This window comes from Falco punctatus (assembly GCF_963210335.1).
Source record: "Falco punctatus genome assembly, chromosome: 1".
Lineage (NCBI taxonomy): Eukaryota > Metazoa > Chordata > Aves > Falconiformes > Falconidae > Falco > Falco punctatus.
The window spans coordinates 8,081,671-8,102,801 of record NC_137580.1 but is presented as its reverse complement, the minus strand read 5'-3'; the positions used below and the strand labels follow the sequence as shown (position 1 = coordinate 8,102,801).

The 21,131-nt window shown below is 37.7% G+C and overlaps 1 long non-coding RNA gene across 1 annotated transcript in view; it reads right to left on the bottom strand.

Annotated features, from left to right (window-relative positions):
- Positions 1-1,655: 1,655 nt before the first annotated feature.
- Positions 1,656-21,131, bottom strand: part of LOC308060855 — a 62,322-nt gene continuing 42,846 nt past the window's right edge. The window contains exons 1-2 of the long non-coding RNA XR_013926941.1: positions 8,719-21,131; positions 1,656-8,245 (exon numbers count right to left, since the gene is read on the bottom strand). The exon at positions 8,719-21,131 is cut by the window's right edge and continues 42,846 nt beyond it. This is a non-coding gene — a long non-coding RNA (uncharacterized lncRNA). The remainder of the gene's footprint in view (positions 8,246-8,718) is intronic.

Here is a 21,131-nt window from a genome sequence, read left to right as displayed (position 1 = left end):
ACCGCAAAAAGAAGATAGCAAATGATGTGCAATTTTTAATTCTCCATTAAGGCAATGGTGCTTTTTCAAAATCTGAGATATTGCCAGTGATACGCTATCATTTCTCTCACAAACCAGTAAACATGGTCACTAGTAATCCCATAAATGTGATTGTAAAGAGCATAAGCAAATCGTTAGCATTTTCTGTTTGTGCTGTTCTTTATTACTGGATGCTTGCTCCGCCCACACTACTCTTCATTTTTTTCAACAGGCTTGGCTGATATGTTTCATGGTTTTTTTGAACCCATCCGAGTATCGAATGTTTTCCTACATCCTCAATAAATTCTGCAATGTAGCTGTTCCATTGTTATCTACTAACTTAGCAACGTTCAAACGAAACACATTTATCAGTCTCAGTGTCCTCTGTATGAATCAATGCCAACAGACCACTCAGTGAATGACATGTTTTGTGTCTGAATATACTGTAGTTTTGCCAGTATTTTCTATATCTTCCCAAGAAAATTTAGGGCATTCCTTTAGTTCCCACTACTGTACAAAAACATCTTTCTCTCCCCTGCTGCTGATCACATCTATTAGTTCTCTTGGTAGTAGACCTTCCTTTTTCTTTTGCTAATAATTTTTGAATCTTAATATATGATTCTTCTGAGCCTGAATCTTTGTCAGCTTTTGATCGTTCTAATTGCCTTATTATCATCTGCTCTCATACAGCGATAAAGACTTTTAATGTTTCATGTGCTAGGAACGAAAGGAAAAAAAAACGTGAGCAAAATCTCTCTTTGTTCCTGGAATATTACCACCTCCACAGTTCATAATCATTAGGGTGAAGAATTCATTTTGGCCCTCTGTTATGTCAGAGTTTCATCCTTTCAGTGGCCCCGCTGTCTCTTTGCTATTTTATTCGCTTTAGCAGCAAAATGAATTGATCATTGCTGCTCCTTTTGCCACCTACTATTTCATATGCTACTTTAACATCCCAGAACAATGATTTGTACTCACTTCTTTAATTTTTTCTGTGAACTGGATGTCTCATGCATTTTTTTTAATATAGCTTCTTGTATCTATGTATAATAAAAATTTATCATCATTACATTTGCCCAGAGCCTGAATTTTATAATCTGTTTTAATGTCCTTTTCTTTGTTACAAGAACACACTTTACAAAGCAGAGATTTAAAAACATGACTGAACTGCAGATTTGTCCACCGTTTTGAATTCTGTCCTTTGAGAAGTCAGAAATGGCTCCAAATAATAGTCTCTACCACCCCCCAAGATACACTGCCTTTGAATTTCCAAATTCAGAACGAGCTACAGAAGCTTACACCAAGTATCACCAAAATCCTAACTACAAAACTTTCCAGATCATCTTCCAATGATTTTGTAGCTCAGTTAATTCAAAAGCAAACAAACTTAATCTTACAAAATTAGTTTTACTGGTTTATTTTATTTTTAGGTTTTTTTAGTCAGCCAAAACCGCTCATGAAAACATGCTGGCTTCAACAAATATTTTCTCCAGAAGGACTCATCAGCTCCACAGTAGAATTGGTGCTCAAAAAATAAAAATAAAAATGCAAAACCAGAAAGAATAGGGACAAAGAAACACTTCTGCTCAGGTATAGTCCAAATCCACCCATCACTGGGAGATTATCCTAACCATAAATAAGAGAACTAGTTTGCCCATTTTCCAATGAATATTTTTTTTGCAATAACTAACTCCAACAGTAAGAGGAAGAACAAGATAACAGCACTGGCTTTACAGTACTGCAACCAACAGTGTTCACTGCTTGGCAGGACAGCTGGGATCTGGTTATCCTTTTTGTGTGCAGTCTAGGGCATAATTTAGAAGAAAATCGGGATCGTTCTTCCTCACTGTCTGCTGTTGATGTTTTACAAGTCTAAAGAAGGGACAGGACTCCAGGTCTTTCATATCCCAGGATATGAAAGATATTTTCTGCGTATTAGCTTCTGTTACCCCTTTGTCAAGCTCCCATTTTGGATATTGTTCTACTGTATAGAAGTAAATATATCATTTGCACAAGAGAGTCCCAAATGGTGCATGGTCTGGTGGCTATAGCATCCACCTAGAAGACCTATATTCAAGTATCTGTTTCGGAAAAAAGGGCAAGCAGGAATGACTTGAAACCAGGCTGTGATTTACTGGGGAAAGGAAGGGTGGGAGGGGCAAGATTTCCAATACATAATCATACAGGAAATGGAACAGATGTGAATTTTAAAATTCTGTGTTGCATGGGTAAAATATTTTCTAGCTACACTCTAGTTATCGATAGTTAACTATACTAACAACATCTACTTTCAATATAGGTAATCTTCCATCTTTTCTTGTAGAAAAAAAAATGTACACATTTAAAACTAAAAGATATATTTTTTTAATTTCTACCAGTTGCTCAGTCATATAATTATACTCAGCCTAAAAATTATAGTGCATTTTGAAATTTTGTTTTCATTGTATTCCTTTTTTTTTAGTTCTTCTTGCTTCATCATGTGAAAGAAACAGATTTCTTTACACTTAATTGTCTAGGTGCATATTTGGTACAAAGCTATAACCTGAAGCCCTTGTGTTCAAAACCAGCTGGTTCTATTCATGCTATAAAGTGAATAGGACAAGAGGAAATGGCCTCAAGTTGCACCAGGGGAGGTTTAGGTTGGATACTAAACCTAGGAAAAAATTCCAGAACAATTTCTTCACTGAGAGGGTTGTCAAGCACTGGAACAGGCTGCCCAGGGAAGTGGCTGAGTCACCATCCTGGGGGTATTTTAAAAGACATGTAGATGTGGCCCTTAGGGACATGTTTTAGTGGTGGACTTGGCAGTGGACTGTTGGACTCTATGACATTAAAGGTCTTTTCTAACCTAAACGATTCCATGAAGTCAGTGAAAAGCAGAATACTCATTAGAGGGCTGTCCATTACAAAAGTGGAATTTCTACAGGTACTGTCATTTACATTGCAGCAAACTGTGGCTATTTGTTTCCAATTAAGAATAAAGTAATCCTTTACCAATAAGAAATTACCTGAGAGACAACAATTATACTAACCAATGCCTCCACCGCTAGCCTCTGAAATGTCATTGCTATATAACTTCATGTGAACCAATTAGGTAATTGCTGTTGATCCAATGTGAATGGCCCAGCCATTCTGAAAAAGTAACAAAAAATGTGTAATTCACAAAGCTTGCTTAATCTTTCCATTCCTTTTTCTACCCAGAAAATTTTACAGTTCACAGCCCTGATTCTCAAAAGAGACCTACAACTCACATCCAAAGAGAAGCCTCAAAACTAAAATTCATGACTCAACAGGACATTTGATATCACAGATCAGGATACAGAATTCCCTCACCTTTGCATCTGTGAGCACATCCCCTTCAGTGACGACTCCCAGATGTCTGGGATTAAACTCTGGGTCAGACAGAAACAGAATGAGTTTCAAGGTGAGAACCAGTGTACAGCACAGCCTTGCATGGCAGCCACTGACATTTACTTTATGAAACAACTTACTGCACTAAATTACACCCATCGAGAAGGATTTCAAGCAACTACTTACCAAATAAGCCAGGAGCTCTTCAGAAGTATGAATTCCTGCGGACAACCTGAAAGATAGTACAAGTTTTGCGGACAAAACTTCAACAATAAAGAAGGAATAAGGAAGTAAATTAGTTCCTCTGGAAAAAAAAAAAAAAAAAGTTGTGAACTATGCAGTCTATTCTCTTTATTGTACATGTGTGTTTCTCTTGGTTACCTAGCGTGTTTGAGAGTCAAACTATCATTTAATGGAGATTTAGGATTGTGTCCGCTTTACGGTCCTGATGTTTGTCTGACCACTAAGAAACTTTTAGGTTGTAGAAGGGTTATTTTTAACAGACACTGCAAATGATTGATTGTATGACTTGCACACACCAAAACAATTACAGATTAGTAGCAAAAGGGTTAAACATTAGAAAATGTTCAAGCACAGAGGGTATGACAACAAACATTTCCAAATTGCAATGGTGAAAAGAAATTTTTGATGTTAAAAGCCGAAAGAAAGTAAACACGCATGAAAATTGGCAGTTACTTTCAACAAGTCTAAACACAAAAATTGCATTGTTCTCACTAAAACTATTTTGCAGGTCTATTTAATTAAATAGTACAGACCTGTGAGAACACTTTTAAAATGGTCTGCAATATGTTTCTTATGATTTAGCTTAAGTCAGTAAGAAATCTACTTAAGGATATAAGCTTTTTGTAATCGATACAAGCCTTTTGTAAAACAATTTAGGGGTAGCTATATGAGGGCTTCCGGAATGTGACTAAATTGATTTGTTTAAATGTGAGTTTACTGAAATGGGTGCAGCTTTTGTATGTGGACAAGGTCTAAAGGTGTGACGTATTGTCTTGTCTGCACTGATTCCATGCCTACTTTCAACATTTATCAGATTTTTAATCTTGGTAACGTTATGGCCTCCTGAAAGGGTAAAATGCCAACCTCATTTATACATGCTGTGATCTATCCCTTCCTTAAGAAACTATTACCTGTTGGTAATCTCTCAAACACCTCCAATCATATCTGAAAATAAACTTTACTGATTAAGGTGACAACAGAACTGCTAGTCCCCTTACCCATTAGGATAATAATGAGTAGCATATTGTTCAAAGGATGGATTTCTTCAAGGCTACAAGTAGAAAATAAACACCCTGACTATTACCAGTAAGCCTGCTGACAGCTTTGAATGCCACTAATCATGATGAGGCATTCGCTGGAGTGAACCAACAGAGCTGAGATGGGATTGCAAAGCAGAAGCTATTCACTTTTACAAAGAATCCCACCTATTGGATTCTGCAGAATGCAGCATGAAAATGATCACGTAAATGACATTGTTTTAAGATATTGTGGTATAATCAAAATGGTGATGAACTTCAGGTGGTCCAGACAATTTTCTCCCAGAATGCAGCAGTAATAGCAGTAATAGGCTGCTTAATACATCTAATGGCACTTTCTAGTGTTCAGCCCCAGCACACCCACTCCCACCCCCCAAAAAAAAGCCCCAAACAACCCACAAACAAAACAGGGAAGAGTGTGTTATGGCCTAACTACCAATTAATAGAAGACTGATGTTCTTCTGGTGCCAAAGACTATGGATTCTGGCCCACAGACATAGTCTCTAGTTTTCTTTACTGGATTGTTCCCCAGCTGACTGCTTCCCAACGCAAAGGGGAATCACTCTTTTGTGAAGTCACAAGAGGCAAGGTACCACTCTAAATGTTTAAGAAATTACAACCTCTGCAAAGAAGGCCTAGGTACTACTGCATTTCTGGCAAGTTCCCTGTTCTTATGAATATGTGGAGGGGTTTAGGATTTACGCTGAAGTAATACAAAATCAGAACAACTTATGTTTAACTTTGTCCCTTTAAAAAGACAGACTGATCATGAAACTGTGACCTTCAAAATCCCCAGACCTCAAATCTGTGGAACTGTCTCTAACAAACTTTAACCAAAATGAACCAAATGCTACCAAGCACATTTGCTGTAATTAAATGACACTGTCTTGCCATACAAGCAAATATATTGAAAAATTGCTGCTACATTTCCAGGTACACGATTATTATCATCACATTACTCTATGCAACAGCATAGGAATAAACGTTCTTCTAATTAATGCTAGGTTAAGTTCAGAGGATAAATATGAGGATATATTTCTACTAGGGCAGCTGGGGTTTTGTAAGAAAACTAAAATGTTCTTCTCTTACATCTTTAATAATAGATAGCCATGGAGCCAGTTACACAGCCAGTGGAGGGGAAAAAAGAAGGGAGGGGGGAAGGAAAAAAAAGATAGCAATTAATCCATAGCTATGCCATATATTGTAAATTAACATCGCCATATTTTAAGAAATATATTCTAAGAAATAACCATTTATACAGTACTGTAAATGTATGCGGTACATTACAAAAATGTGAAGACGTGTTCTTTTGTCCAGATTGCTTACAAGCTACCAGTTATAAATATTCTAATCAGGCTTTTATACCTCTCCTGTCAGTGTGGTACCAGAGTGCCTTTCTGTTGTGCATTAAGCTACATGACTAGAATTTTTTTGTCTTTCTGTCCCCAGGTGGAAAATGTGTGTATTTAAAAATAATTAATATTTTATTTTTTATCTATGATGTGCATGCACTTTCACTAGCAAATGCAGACAGAACAATATATATCACGTTTTACTGTGTTGAATTTAAAGTACTAGACAAGTGTTGTATTAAAATAAGTATATTTATATGCTGAACTAGTGGAGAACAACAGCTAGAAATGTCTTGAGGAATCTGTTTTATACCCACAGCAGCAAATATTTTTCATTATCCACATTCCAGAGTAACCACTGATGAATGCTTTGGATGGATTTTCAGATATGCTTCGTATTAGCCTAACTTTGCTTCAAATAGAAGTTTTATCACGTGGCATAATGGGAGCAGAGTTGGGCCACTGCTTTGTGCATCTGCAAACTCCAGGCTCTGAACCCAGTGTGAAAGCGTAAGCACATCGGAGAGCTCAGGAGTCCCTGACTGGCTGCTCAGGGACCTAATTAATCTGCCCCAGTTCCCTTCCAATCTGATGTAGTTCTTTGTTTGCCTCCATATGTAGGAATCACAAAGTTTCTTCCTGCTACAACAACTGTAGTCACCAAAAAAAGTTTACCATTTCTTGTAGACAGTTACAGGTAACTTCACCACAGTAATCCTCACCCCTTTCCAGTTTACAATGAGATACAAAACAGAAAGTTTCAAATACTGAAATATTACACTGAAATTGTCAGTTTTACACAATATAACATTTATAACACCTCCTACACAAGGTTACACCAAAACAACATCTGTGAGTTACCCAAAGAAATTCTACATCTGTATTATATCGTGCTATTTTGTGTATTACACTGAATATTCATACAACTACTTTTCTATTACAATCCCTTACTGTTCCTTTCATTTCCAAGCCATAACCATCCACAGATTTCAATTCTTAGCCAATTATAGAGTACATTTTTTAATCAGGTTAATAGGAAAATGACGATACATCAAATAGCTTTTTCTGCTGGGGACAGGACATAAAGGACATTTCCCTAAATTTGCTACTGACTTAAATTTGGAATAAATCTGTATAACTTTTTTGACATTGCAAAGAAAGCATGGAAACGCATATGCAGTTTTGAAAGATATAAACCACAGATCAGTTGTCAAAAACAATGGGATCTTCCACCAATTCAGTATGCTTCTGGCATTTGCTTGAGAACCAAACTCCCAAGAACAAACTCAGAAGCCAGGGAGACACTCTACTATCACATAGGAAAGAACTTCTACTCAGCTATCCTACCTAGATTTCAATAAATGATAAATACAAAATTTATTTCTGCTTAATTTTTTATGTAGAGATCTCCTTTTTCTCTTAAAAAAAAAAGAAAAAAGATAAGAAAGTGCTTTACAGCAAAGTATCGCAAACCCTGCAGCAGAAAGATGTGAAAAGCTCCATTAACAAGAAAGAGTTTTTAAAAGTGGTCTGAATTATGCAGCAGCCTGACGTTCAGAGTGCATTACTGTACCAGCATACACATTCTTACAGCCCCATCCCCAAAACCCAGTAGTTATGTAAAAATAATATTAAGTCAAAATAATCTCTTGAAGGTAAGTTTGCTAATTTTTGTTTCTATAGTCTAAAACGACAAAGTTTTGAACGGTATTCCTTCTTCACACACCACAACCTGTTCACAGAATTATATTTTACATTTGTAGTATCAAGAAGTGTGTTGCTGTTCTATTGTCACAATAGTATGATTAATATTTGCAGAGAACTTCTGAGTTCAGAAAGATTCATGATGCAGATTTTGTTACGGATGTGTATCTTCTCTTCCTCCCAAACCTAAATAGCCGTAAGGTCATCTCCTGCCTCATCTCCTCCCTTACCCCACTGTGCTTCACACCATCTTTCTAAGCATCCCCGTGTCTTCCACTGACAAATAGGTGGCATATGTAGTTTCATGCTAAATGACTTGCTGTCTTTGACCAGAGTATGTAACAGCTGAGTTGTTCCTGCCTTTCCTTCAAAGCACAGGGAGGACAAACATTTCTCTCTTCTGCTTAGCTTTGGTTTTTCATAAAACTTGCAACTTCAAGATCCTTACCTTCCTTCAAATTTAGATGAAGCTGAAAAACTGGTTCAAAAATACCAGGGAGAGATTAGCAGACAAGCAGTCAGACAGCTTTTACCCCTGCCCTGAAAAAAAGAAGAAAAATGAGAACTGTTCAAAAGTTCACCAGGAAGTAAAGGCAGCAACCGTGTAGCACCTTTCCAGCAGAGGAAAGCAGAAGAATTTCAGTTATTCTTAATGAGTCCAGAATTTTGTCAGAGTAACATGAGTATACTCAGAATTACCTGTTTCAAAGATCAGAGATCACCAAGTTCTGTCATTTTCCCAATACTTAACAAAGCAAATATGTAACAGCAGAGAAATAGGACAGCACACTCTTCAGTGTTAAACTATTGTCTTTTCAAACCAGCTATACTTGTGAGATCTAAATTCTGTTAGGACGCCTACTGTTGATTACAAAGGAATTAAGAAGTGAAAGGGCATATCCAAACACAGTCCTATGTTTTATTTCTAATCTCAGAAATGGATTTAAGTCTAAACACGTCTCGTTTATGTATTCGAGTGAGCCAACCACCATATGAAAAAAAAAATCACATACCTGATACCAAGACGAGGTCCAGAGCAACAGCAGGAGTGACATGGTAGTTAAGGGGGCTGACCTGGGATGCAAGGACAGCCAAGCTTAGCTGAGGGGTTTCTGCAGATTTCCCTTATGTGCCTGAAGGTAAGTCACTGTGACACAGGGGCACCAAGATATTTACATATGTAAACTCCGGTCACCCAAAACCACTTGGGAGATAAACAGTACTTGAATAAAAGTACACTCTAAATGCCTTTGTTGATCATATAGTCATACAATATCTCCAGTTGGAAGGAACCCATAAAGATCATTGAGTCCAACTTTTTGCTCCTCACAGGACTATCTAAAACGAAATCAATATGATTAAGATCATTATCCCGACACTCCTTGAACTCTGACAGGGTTGGTGCCATGACCACTCCCCTGGGGAATCTGTTCCAGTGACCAACCATCTTCCCAGTGAAGAACATTTCCATAATGTCCAGTCTGAACTGCCCCTTAAGCAGCTTTATCCCATTTGCTCATGCGTTTTTTGTCTCCCTAAAATGTAGAAAATACTGTTTTCCTGCCATGTAGAGGTTTTGAGCAGAAAAATAGACTCAAAAAAATCAACATATGCAAAGCATAATCATCTTTTGGCAAAATCCTCCACTGGTAAGAATAAAAGTAATTAACTCCTCCAGAGTATGTTTTAGGTACAAAGGTACATGTTTCAGGGTACAAAGATCTTCAAGTCATGCTAACATCACTGGGCCTGATCCAATTTCTGATGAAGAAAAAGGACATTTTTAATCGATTTAAAGTAACTTTGAACCCCATCAGTCCTCAGTGTTGGCCAGCTGACAGTGTATACATCTCTGATCCTGCTGCTTTAACAGGGTTGCACAGACCATCTTTGTACTGAACGCAGAGCAGGACCACACCTGCTGAACCAAAGCCAGCCCCAGACAGCCTTAGTGTGAGCTGCAGGGCCTTTCCCACTGAAGGCTTAGGACCAATGCTCTGCAAGTCTGTGCTCATCACCCCTGCCCATCACTAGCTCATCTACTCACCGAACTGCCTGTAAAGTATTATAAATCATCTTGTATTTGACAGCTTACTGTCAAAGACTGCCATAGAAAAAAGAACTCTTACAGAATCTGTAGTATATATTATTTTAAAGATACATATAAAACAATTTAAAAATAAAATAACCCAATGTTGTTTAATTATCTTCATAATCTACTTAGGTACCATTTTCTTTCATATTTTGACCATACTAAAAAGAAAAGACAAATCTGTACAACGTCAGTAAATTAAATTGTTATTTGGTTAAAGATATGTTATCATTCCAAACTTACATCACATCTGATGGCAAATTAAGATGATATTCTGGAAAATAATGTTCATACATATGTATGAAGACAATACATCTGACTGTACTTCAGAGAAAATATTTAATACGGGATTTTCAATTTTTATTTGTATTCGCTAATCCAATAAATCCAAGACAATAAAAGTAGCAACGGGTAAAAATAAAAAAATAAAAAAAATTCTTCAAAAGCTACAAGATTTCTTGGGTAACGAGTTTGGTGACCAAGTAACTACAATACTCAAAATACTGTTCCTATTTTGCCAATATGGTCTTAATATGAGTACAAAGATCCATAAGAAATTAAAAAATCCACATTAATAAGGAGCCTCACAGACTCTTATTCAATAAACAGTTCCTATTACAATTTTAAACACAGTAGATTATTTAAAGAATATTTGGACCAAAATACTTCTGTTTTAAAAGATAAAGCAGATTTTTCAACCTCAGTTCAATTCATTAGTGTATTTTTTGAATTAGACTCCAAAAGCTACAATAATTAAAACCATATGTAGAGCAGAAATGTCTCATTTTTTATGTTATATTACTTCTTCAGCATTATTATAAGCTCAGCCTGCCTGATGTGAGTCTAATTTTCTACTCAATCTTAGGCTGAGTCCCACTGGGAAAGTGAGATATTGTGATTATTAAGAAAAACAAAGAAGAGATTAAAGACTCCCTGCTAATGAGTAGAAGAGAAGAGAAAGATGTGCCAATCTACAGTGCAGTACCTCTAAATTGAACTGCCAAACAATAGACAATAGGAAATAAACAATTCTTCATTAGAGAGAGAGACATTTTTAGATGTTCATAGATAATAAGTGCAGAATGAACAAAACCACTGATAATAAGAGAAAACACCAAAACAGTCATATACAAACTGGAATTCATAATGTTTGAATACTTCACTTACAGCCTTTCACAGAACTAATCCATTTGGTATATTCATTAAATATTTGAAAAGATAGATAAATAATGAAGTTCTGGTAAGATACTGCCAGTTTTATTAATTTTATATCTACTTATCTTAGCTGATTAAAATAAGGGAAACAGAGTTCAGCTTCACTGAGAAGGAATGTAGTTTTTCTGTGAAGTGCTACAAAACAACAAAAGCATGGAACAGATAAAAAAGATCAGCAATTGTGCACACAAAATATTTAGAAATGACAATTCTCCAAAGTTGTTTGATGTACCCATTGGGTTTTTTTAATTCCAAGGATCTCACTTACTCCCCCTGTACTCCCAGAATCCTAATTCCACGTAATCTAGAAAAAGCACCATCATTACAAAGAAAAATATCTTTTAAGGTTCTCCACAATGCAAATTCTCTGAAGACTGATACTACAGCATCAGGTAAAACATTTCTGTTTGCACCATTTTTGAACAGAAACCATCTTCCCATCAGGAGATTTCAACACATTTTACGAAGGAGAATAGTTTTTAGACTGCAAAAATGAGAGAGAAAAAGTAAATGGAATGCCTAAAAATATCCAGTATATTATTACTGCAGAGATACTAGTAGTAATATGTATTTAAATTCACATTTTTACAAAGCTATTTTTTTAAATTATCAAGAGGAACTTGATGCTACTGCACAGAATTACCACAAATGTTGGTAGAACTGTAGACTTGCCTACATCTACCAGATGACTGCAAGATATTCTTAAAAGTACTTCTGCAAATCTGTAAAACACACAGCGTTCTGACCTTGCCCAACACAAACACAGAATCATCTGCAATTCAAGGCAGCTGGAATAGCCCAATAACCCCCCTGAATTCTTCTCTGTGCAAACTAGTAGAGGGTGACTCCTGCTCACGTAAAATTAGTCAGAGCAAGTGCATCAGGGTCATCCATCGTCTCTTATAGTAGCCTTGAGTTTTGTTCCAATTATCAACTAAGCGGCACAATTAAACATGCAAAACTTGACTCTTTAGCATTAAAGGAATAGGAAGACGACTATCCACGTTTAATACTAACAAATGGAAGGAAACCTATGTGGTCACCTAGAATTAGTACGCCAAAAATAATGGAACCTACAAACACGTACCAGGATAAAAGTAGATGCTCTGCTCCCACTCAGTGTTCCTGTATAGTCCTTACAGGCTTAAACAAGTCACGTTTGTCCACCGTATATCAGAAGCCAATCATTTCACCTTCATACTTTGTGAAGCTTGTTATGCTATAAGCATTCCACCATGTCTTCGTTCCCTATCCAAATGTGGTTTTCTCACTTACACCCTGCTTACCAACAATCTGTATTGCTTTGAGTATCAGTAACATAAACTCGTTATGTTTAGATCTCTCAGTCTTTACATCATCCACACACTGTGTCACTAATGACATTGTTTATTCCAGGCCACTGATAAGCCCTTAAACATTGTGTGGGCATCCCTGATTAAAGACCACAAGAACTGTGCCTGCTTAATGATTACTCATCGTTTAGCCCCTCTTCATTCATCCACTCTTCATTCATATGGCATGTCCTGGGCAGCTTTGTATTGTCCTAGCTAATTAATCAAAATTCTTTACCCTCTCAAATCCCCCTTTTGCCATAAAAAAACCTCCCTACATCAATGGCTCTCTTACATCTATAAAGTCAAACTGTAATCTTGTCAAAAGGGTGTCATATCAGCTTTACAATATCTGTGTTCCACAAGTCTAACAATTATTATTACCCTTATTTCATTCCTTATAATTGAGTCCTATATCAGCCATGCCATTATTTTGCCTAAGATGGATGCCAGTTTGACAGGCCTATAATTACCATTGTAACCTCTTTCACCCTTTCAAAATATTGGCTCAACAACACATTTCTTCTCATCTTCTGGAATTTTCCAGTACCAGTTTTATTGAAAAGCAATGGCAATGGTCCACTGAGCTCCTCAGACAGCTTTTCTATAACATTTGGACACTACTATAAAGAAACGCTGATTTTAAAAGGTCCAAGGTTAACAGCCAGTGCCCATTTTTATCCTCATTAATTGTTGAGACAAGATGCTTCAGCATCATCATATGGCTAACACCATTTCTTTTCCACAGAGAACCAGGAGGAACATTCTGGATTACCACTAACTTTGAATTCTATACATTAACCTGTAACAAGCCCCACACAGGAAAGGCAGCAAGTGAGACAATAAGGGAGAGAGAGATGGGACTCCTGCTCAGGGAATAAAAAGGGTTGCAAGGGGACAATGTCAGCCTTGGAGAACCCAGAAAAAACAAAGGAGTTTGCTTCCCAGGGTGAGGACTGCTAAGAAAGCCTAGGAATTTTAAGGTACAGCAGAAATTTCGCAACTTAAGGAGACAAATTTGTAGGCAGAAGTTAAAATCGGTTCAAAATTAACCCTTGCAAATCCAAGATCTTTATCTATTTTTTTTTCTTCCTCATCAAATCTCTAGTTATTTACCACCTTACAACTCCTCAGCTGCTGTTGACCTCTACTTACTTGTTCTTAATCAACAATTTCCCTGGTAGCACTCCCTTCTTTGCCTCCTATACCCACCCAGATGAGATCACTACATACCCTTTAGCTGGGAAACTAGTTATCTTCACTAAAAAAGGTGGACAGGTTAGCACAGATTGGTTAAATATGTAACAAAAATCTTTATTGACTACCTCTGGTTTTCCTGCATTATCACACACGTTTCCTCCCTTTCCATACAGTAACAAGCAAATACCATCATTAGGATTTTTTTCTTCTTTAAAAAAAACTTTTTTTAAGTCCTTAATTCCAATGACCATAGATTTCTCCTTGTGTCCTTCTGCTTCCTTTACAAATGTCTTCAATTCCTAACTTCTCATTTATATTCATTTATTCATTGCTATCAACTTCCTTTTTTTCCATTTGTTTCATTATATATTACAGCTGCTTTCTCTTCCCCTGTAAGCCAGGCTAGTTTTAACTGTTGGAAAATTTTCATTAAAAAATGCCAATGAACTGACCCTGAAACACTTCACTCCAGACATCCCTACTTTGCTAAAACTTTTGTCAAAACCAGCAGAAAGAACTCTGATGTGATTCCCTGGGACTGCCACAGGGCCACGCACCTCCTCTGGGTTCCTGCCTTGGGGGAAAATCTGCCAAGTGCAATGGCAAAACCCAAATGTTTCTAGTTGCCAAAACAGGAGGAGAAAAAAAAAAAAAAAGGGGGGGAACAAAAAGAAAAAAAACCCAACAAACAACAAACCACCAAAACCAACAACAAAACACAATACAGACCACACCGTGCTTTAAATTCTCAGTGCTTAAAAACAAAGGAATGTATCACTCAAACTCTTTCAAAACAAACACATCTGAATGAGGACTGCAAAAACACCAAACCACAAGCATACAAAAAACCAGATAGTCTAGGTCTTAGTATATGCTTGTCTATATTACCAGTGCTTGTTTAATTTTCCATGGCTCAGTCAATTCAAACATTTTGTATTTTAAAATTTGTCTAACTCATTGCATGTCTTGGGAAGTGACGGGTGTCTCTCTGGGTAAGAGTGACTGACAGGTGCTGTGCAGGCACGTGTGTAATGAAAGTCACAGACAACACGGAGGCCTCCTCAGAGAATGCCACTGGGAGAGACAGCTTGTCTTCTGGCAGTTTGTAAATAGAAATCCAGTGGGAGTTACAAGGATTTGAGTTACCAGTCACTTCATTCCTGTCTGCTCTCTACGGGATTCAGGAGAATAAACAAGTACTCTTCATCACAGCACTTTCCATCTGCAGTGGAAGACAGCGTCTATTCAGAACAGACATCACAAAGGATAATCTCTCTTTTGTTTTATCAACATCCCAATCATGTTGTTACCACTGCAGTTATGGCCAAATAGTTATCACAGACCTGGATCTCCCCAAAATGCATTTTTATGATGTGCCTACTCTCTCCCTTTTCAAAGCACACGTGCACAAATGGTGGATAGGATCCTGAAAGCAAGGTTCTTTAGAGAAGCAATAAGATGAGCACAACTTCTACTGCTTGTTTTACTTAGTGACAACTGGACACCGAGCAGATAGATAATTCTCCAAGACCTCTCTCACATATCGACGCAAGGAGCATGCTTTCAATGTAAACTGTTCCTTTTCAGAATAATGAAGTCCACTGTATATTTGTCATGATCCCTTATTTGTTGTTGTTTTTTGTTTGTTTCTCTTACTACATCTTTCTATAAAGAGAATAGAAGAGCAAATATGAGCAGCAATACCTAGTTTTACTCAGTGAAATGTGGACACCAGGAAAGCCTTGGAACGCATACACAGTTGCCTTTTGGCCTGCACCTCCCTAAGACAGCTGACAGGCGTGAAAGAATTGTATTCCCTAAGGCTGTATTCAGGAACTGACACCTGACACAACAGGACGTACACCTTCAGAAAAACGTCTGCATGTCTGTGAATGGCTAAGAGGCAAAAAGCCAGCAGGTGGCACTCAGAAACACGCACTGGTGCCTGGATGAGAGCATCATCTTGTGCACTAGGTACGACAGTTTTCTCAGCAGTATCTTGTCTACCTAACTGGACAGAAAAAAAACCAAAGAAACAAGAAAAAATAAATTCCTGTTAAGACCGAGAGCCTGATTTTTAACCAAATATCAGAGAAACATCTATGAACTCTTAGTCCCAGGTGAAATACTGTGTCAATGGCATCTCAAAAGTCACTTTCACACAACCCAACCAGGAAAATTCATGTAGTTTGTTCCATTTTCTTCTCTCTACACCGGTGTGATTTGCCTGTGCAAAGGAGATTTCCATGCGTGATTACATTTCTCAAGTCTCAGGAGGGAACAAATTGTATCAGTCTTCTGCGACAGAAACCTGCTGGTATGGGATTGGTATCTTTTCCCACTGCCTTCAGAGTTCAGTGGTGAAGTATCTGAGCATCTGCAGGCAATTGCACCTACTCACTGAAAACAATGATAAGCTTTCTAATATTTTTGCTGCTTCTTCCCCCCTCCTTTCAACACGTAGCCATTTGCTCAAATTAGCATGTGTCCAAGCTAAAAACTAAAGCTACCACCTTGCATCGGTAGACATTTAGCACTGCTTTATCAATGATTAAACCAAAGTTGCTTCGGTTTGTGAAAAGGCATCACTAATGGTCACCAGCCTCCTCTGTCAATAAATAACAAGAAGTCAGCACTGCCTGTCATTCCTTGAAAGACACTGAATCCAAGTCTGCCACTTTAAGCACAGCTCTCATTATTTATTCTCTTTCTTCCACACAGCCCGTTATCAAAATAGACTTCCTTTCATATTTCACAGTTTTTTAAAAGTTTAAAACTCGACATTTACAGGTTGGGGTTTTTCTCCCCTAATTAGACTTCCTGAAAAAAGAACTAAAAAAATTTTGCCATGTCGGATCATATTGCTAAAATTGTAGTTTCTACATTTTTACAGTTCCTTCCCAAGTCTATATCCTACAGTTTACAGAGGACCCTATATATGGGTCATTAAGAACAAAATCCATGATTAATACTTCTTCTAAAAGGCTAGCCATACGACTGACTCCTAGATCAAGCAGACTCCCTGAAGTGAGAGACAGACAAGACTTTCAGAGAAGCCACAGCAGGGATAAGGTGAAAAAATGTTTACAGCTCTCATTTTATTTATTTATTTATTTTTAATATGAGCCTTATTGTTCATCCAGTATCAAAAAGCACAAAATAAGCATATCCCTCCCCACTACCAAGAAATCCAACAAGAACAAACCTCTTCCTTCAGATATATATAGCACATCGCTTGTGAGATAAAACTATAAGCTCAGAAGTACTTCAAGTCATAATCAAAATTCACGCAGTGCTTCAAGATCCTTCATACTCCATACAGCACAGAGCCACAGTTGCCGAGTATGCTTCCTGGTAAGAGGGGAAAATGCTAGATGCTCAGGTTTAATTGTTTAAGTGATACAGTCCTGTTTTTTGTTCCTTCTAAATGACCAGATGGGATATTTTAGAGGTATTTTTTCTTTTCCTCCCCACAGGAGGGATAAATATAGTATAGGTTGCTAAATTGGTTCTGTTCTGCTGCTTTTATTAAAATAATTATACCGTGTATATATCCAGATAGGCCTAGGGGATTTTTTTAATTTTTATTATTAATTCCAGTTCAACACTCAAATGAATAAGTAAATAAATCTAATTCTAGTTAAGGAATTTGTTAGCTGGCTTTACAAAGTGCAGACTATTTTTGGGTAAGCCAGACCCAAATTTTATAGTCCTGATTAAATTACTCTCAACCGTGAGGAGATCATTTTCTTCATCATTGAGTCAGAGTTCTGGCATAACAGCTGAATTTCAAAGGCAACACTCAGAAATTGTCAGCCTGCATGGAATTCTCACATATTTCAGACTTTATGTTTTGCAAGTTTCAACTCAAAGGATATTACTGTCTCAATCACTCTGCTGCTCTTGTCTCACATAAAATTTTAATTTAGTTAAAGCTGAAACAAATAAGATATTGAAATATTTAGTTTTATTATAAAAGAGAACAAAGCAACCTTTGTGTTTGTATTTCCTCTTTCCCATAATTTTAAAGGAGACTGATTCTTTCATGGATAAATTGTTCATGTTACTGTTAGATTACATACTTTGCTTACAGCTATAAATTAAACATCAAGTACAAGTGAACTACATTTTATACATTAATTAGAAATTACATACCTACTGTACAGTGGATGGCAGGAAGAGCTCTACGTTGATCTGACTGTTTTAATTCATTCTGGCTGACTTAATTACACAAATTATTTTTTTTTTCTTTTCTGCAACTAGATGGTAAATGTCAAAAATTCTCCCCGTTTCATGAGATTAAGGAACATTACTACACATTAGCAAATTCAGAATGACACAGTATTAGTGATTCACAGAGAACATACTGTAACTAGTTACTACCTTTTCCATTGGTGATAAGGCCATTTCTGTGCAAAAAAACAACCGTAGAATGAATTTCATTGTCCTTTTCTGGATTCCTGCTTTCAAAGAAAATTCAAATTTCAAAAATCTTCATATTTAAGGCCATTTATCATACAAGCATATAGAATTACTAATATACATATATATATTTATACGTACATTAAACTCATTTGTACCTGCAAATAGTTATCTGTTTGCACCCATCCTTGTGGGAGGATTTACTCCACTTCCTAACTGTCCTACTGAGTTAAGTGTCCAGCATTTGTCCATCTGTCCACAAAGGGAAAGCCTTTGAACATACTCTTTCTTGGGCACGCAGATGTTTCCAAACTTTGATAAGCAACAAGTTTTCACCATTGCTAGTGATAGTAGCTGAAAGTCTGGCTCCCTCTTTATCCTGATGATAAATTCTAGTTACAGCTGAAAGTATCACAATTTTATGATAACTGTTGTGATAACAGAAGTAGAAAACCAGCACAATCAAAACCTTGGCACAGTAAATTTTATTAGAAGTGTGGGATGCATAATGAGGGATTTTTTTTCCCTCTCAGTTGGAAATGGTTACAAATACATGAAATACAGCCATATAGAATTCCAAAATGGAATGCATTTTTAAAAGTTATACAAGGTATAAGGCAGTTCCTCTTTGTCTAAGTTTTTTTTAAATTATTTTTTCCTACAGAAAGGTATGCAAGCTTTAGACAGACTCAGTAAATGACATGGGTGTCAGGATATCTTTGCACAGGCTGTAACTGCACATAAGATGTTGACATTTGGAAAAATATTGTTTCTTTTAATCAGACTTTTATCAAAGAAGTAGAGTCCTTCATTCTAAGATGTGTGACTATAATTAGATGGTTCCCTAACCAAATCCTCCTACTCTCCCAGCTTTTGATACAACTATAAGTTATTTACTCATAGAATAAGCTCTGCACCAACTTAATGAGATGCACAATAAATGCATCGTTAATTTATGCTAGATACTATGCCATTCCCTTCATATCTATTGTCATTATTCTCCCGCAGCGCTCAAACTAATTCTAATTGATGGTTTCCATCAGCAAATTAAAAAACAATATACTCCAAACTATAGTGATGAAAAACATACAAACTAAAACAATATGTTCTAAGAGAACACCACACTCTGTTATCTTTATGGTGCAGAATGAAAGACAAATTAGTTAAAGAATGCTGTGCAAGTCTTTTTATTGCTTTTATGATAATAAGAAGATAGTCCTTATTTGTTTTGATTGGGTGGTACAAATTCATTGTCCTGTTACAAATTATTGATTTGGTTGAAAATCAGCAGTTGCCTGATTTAATACTTACAGGTGTTTTCTTCTGATAGTTTACATTTGCAATTTAAATTGCATTCAGAAAGCTTAAATGACTAATCCTCAACTTGTAGGCACGCTCCTCTATGGAAAATATAAATCCAGTGTCAAACACCTTTTTTGTTAAATACATTATTGGTGAAAAATCCGTTACTTGTTCTGCTAAATAGAGAGAGAACCACAAAGTTTTAGTAGGGGCAGTAGAAGCTGGAGGGGGGGTTGGGGAACGGAGGTATTTATAAGTTGCTTTAATAAGTGTTTGACAGCACCCCCAAGCTAATTACATTGTGTTTGGTCTACATACAGAAATAATTTTATGCTCTTACAGGAAGGGCAGGAAAAGGAGTTGCAGTTCATTTGGGGTTGCTCTGTGGTGCTGCAAGCTGGCAGGGGACAGAGCAAGCCCAGACACAGTGGTACTCCCGCCAGCGCTGATATTTGCTGTTGGGAGATATCTATGTACCGACAGAGTGAGGCTCCTTGTTGCTAAAGAGCCGAGGTAAGCGGGGATGACAGCGCAAGAGGCCATCAAACCCACAAGCACATGTCTTGAAGTCAGGACCCCGCTCTGCTGCTTTCTGCCTTCCCTCTCCACCATCCAACATGCCCCCCTGGCCCTCACCTCCACCCAATGGCTTTCCTGCCTGCTCCCTTCCTTGCCCTGAAGGACAAAACCAGAGGGACATGCACCCTGTGCCGACCCACGCTGCCACCAGGGTCCCGAGGGCACCAACAGGCCCTCGCAGCCAGCCCTAGCAGCCTCCCCTCACCCTGCTCCCTGGGCGCCATTTCACCTCGGCCTGGGGCCTTCAGCCCCGCTGTAGCTACCTCTCCAGCTCAGCCAGCGCCTGCCTGGCCATGGCCACCGCCAGCCCGTGGGCCACCACCACGGGGCTCACCTGGCTGCCAGGCACGAGTGGCAGGAGAGCCCTGGCTGTGGCAGTGTATCAAGTACATAGCGGTGTAACGTCTTACTCCTAATTTGGGTTTATTTTGACTTCTATTGAAAAAGCAGTTATCTTTGAGAGGAAGCGATTTACCACCTTTCTGCATAAAAGCTATCACTTCAGCAGATATCAGCCCAGCTCTCGGAAAGATTTAGAAAATCTTTCACATGAGCCCTTCCGTCCTCCTGCTTCTGCTGCCCGCCCGCTAACCATTGCTCTGAAACTGGGCTGCAGCAGCAGTGCAAACTCATCTTCCCTGTTTTATAAATAACTTTTCAGGTACTTTCTTCAAATGACAGTTCTCCCTGTGCTGAGGTTTTCTTCCATCTGCTCAAGCCCCCTTCGAAACCACCACATCAGGCAGGGCAGTCTGGGCAGACGGCACCACCCAGGCTCTGTACGCAGCACATACAGCGGTACGTGCACCGTGCCCAGGTATGTTTGACCTCTCTGTGCCTCAACTTCATCTTAAAACTGTAACAGTGGTAGTACTACTTCCATACAATCATTTGAGGACTAATGCTAGAAATCACCCTGTAGTCCAAGCAACTATCATTATTTTCAACTGTTTCTCAGTTGTGAAAGAAGGGTCAAACTGTATTAATGTGGGTGTTTTTTGTTTTTTTTTTATCTTAGGGTGGGTTTTTTGGGTGGTGACTTGGGTTTTTTCTTTGTTTTCTGTTGGTTTTTTTTTTTTTTTTTCTGTTGGGTTTTTTTGAGTTGTCACATTTCTCCATGGACAGGTATTTTCACTCCAATCTAATAGTGGCAGCCCAGTTTGTAAGCGTTTTGTTTAATTTTTTTTTTCATTTTTTTCATTTAATGGTCTTCCATTTTATTTTCTCCTACAGACCATACACTTACAAGATATTTTTAACATTCTTCCTCTTGTTCTGTCATGCC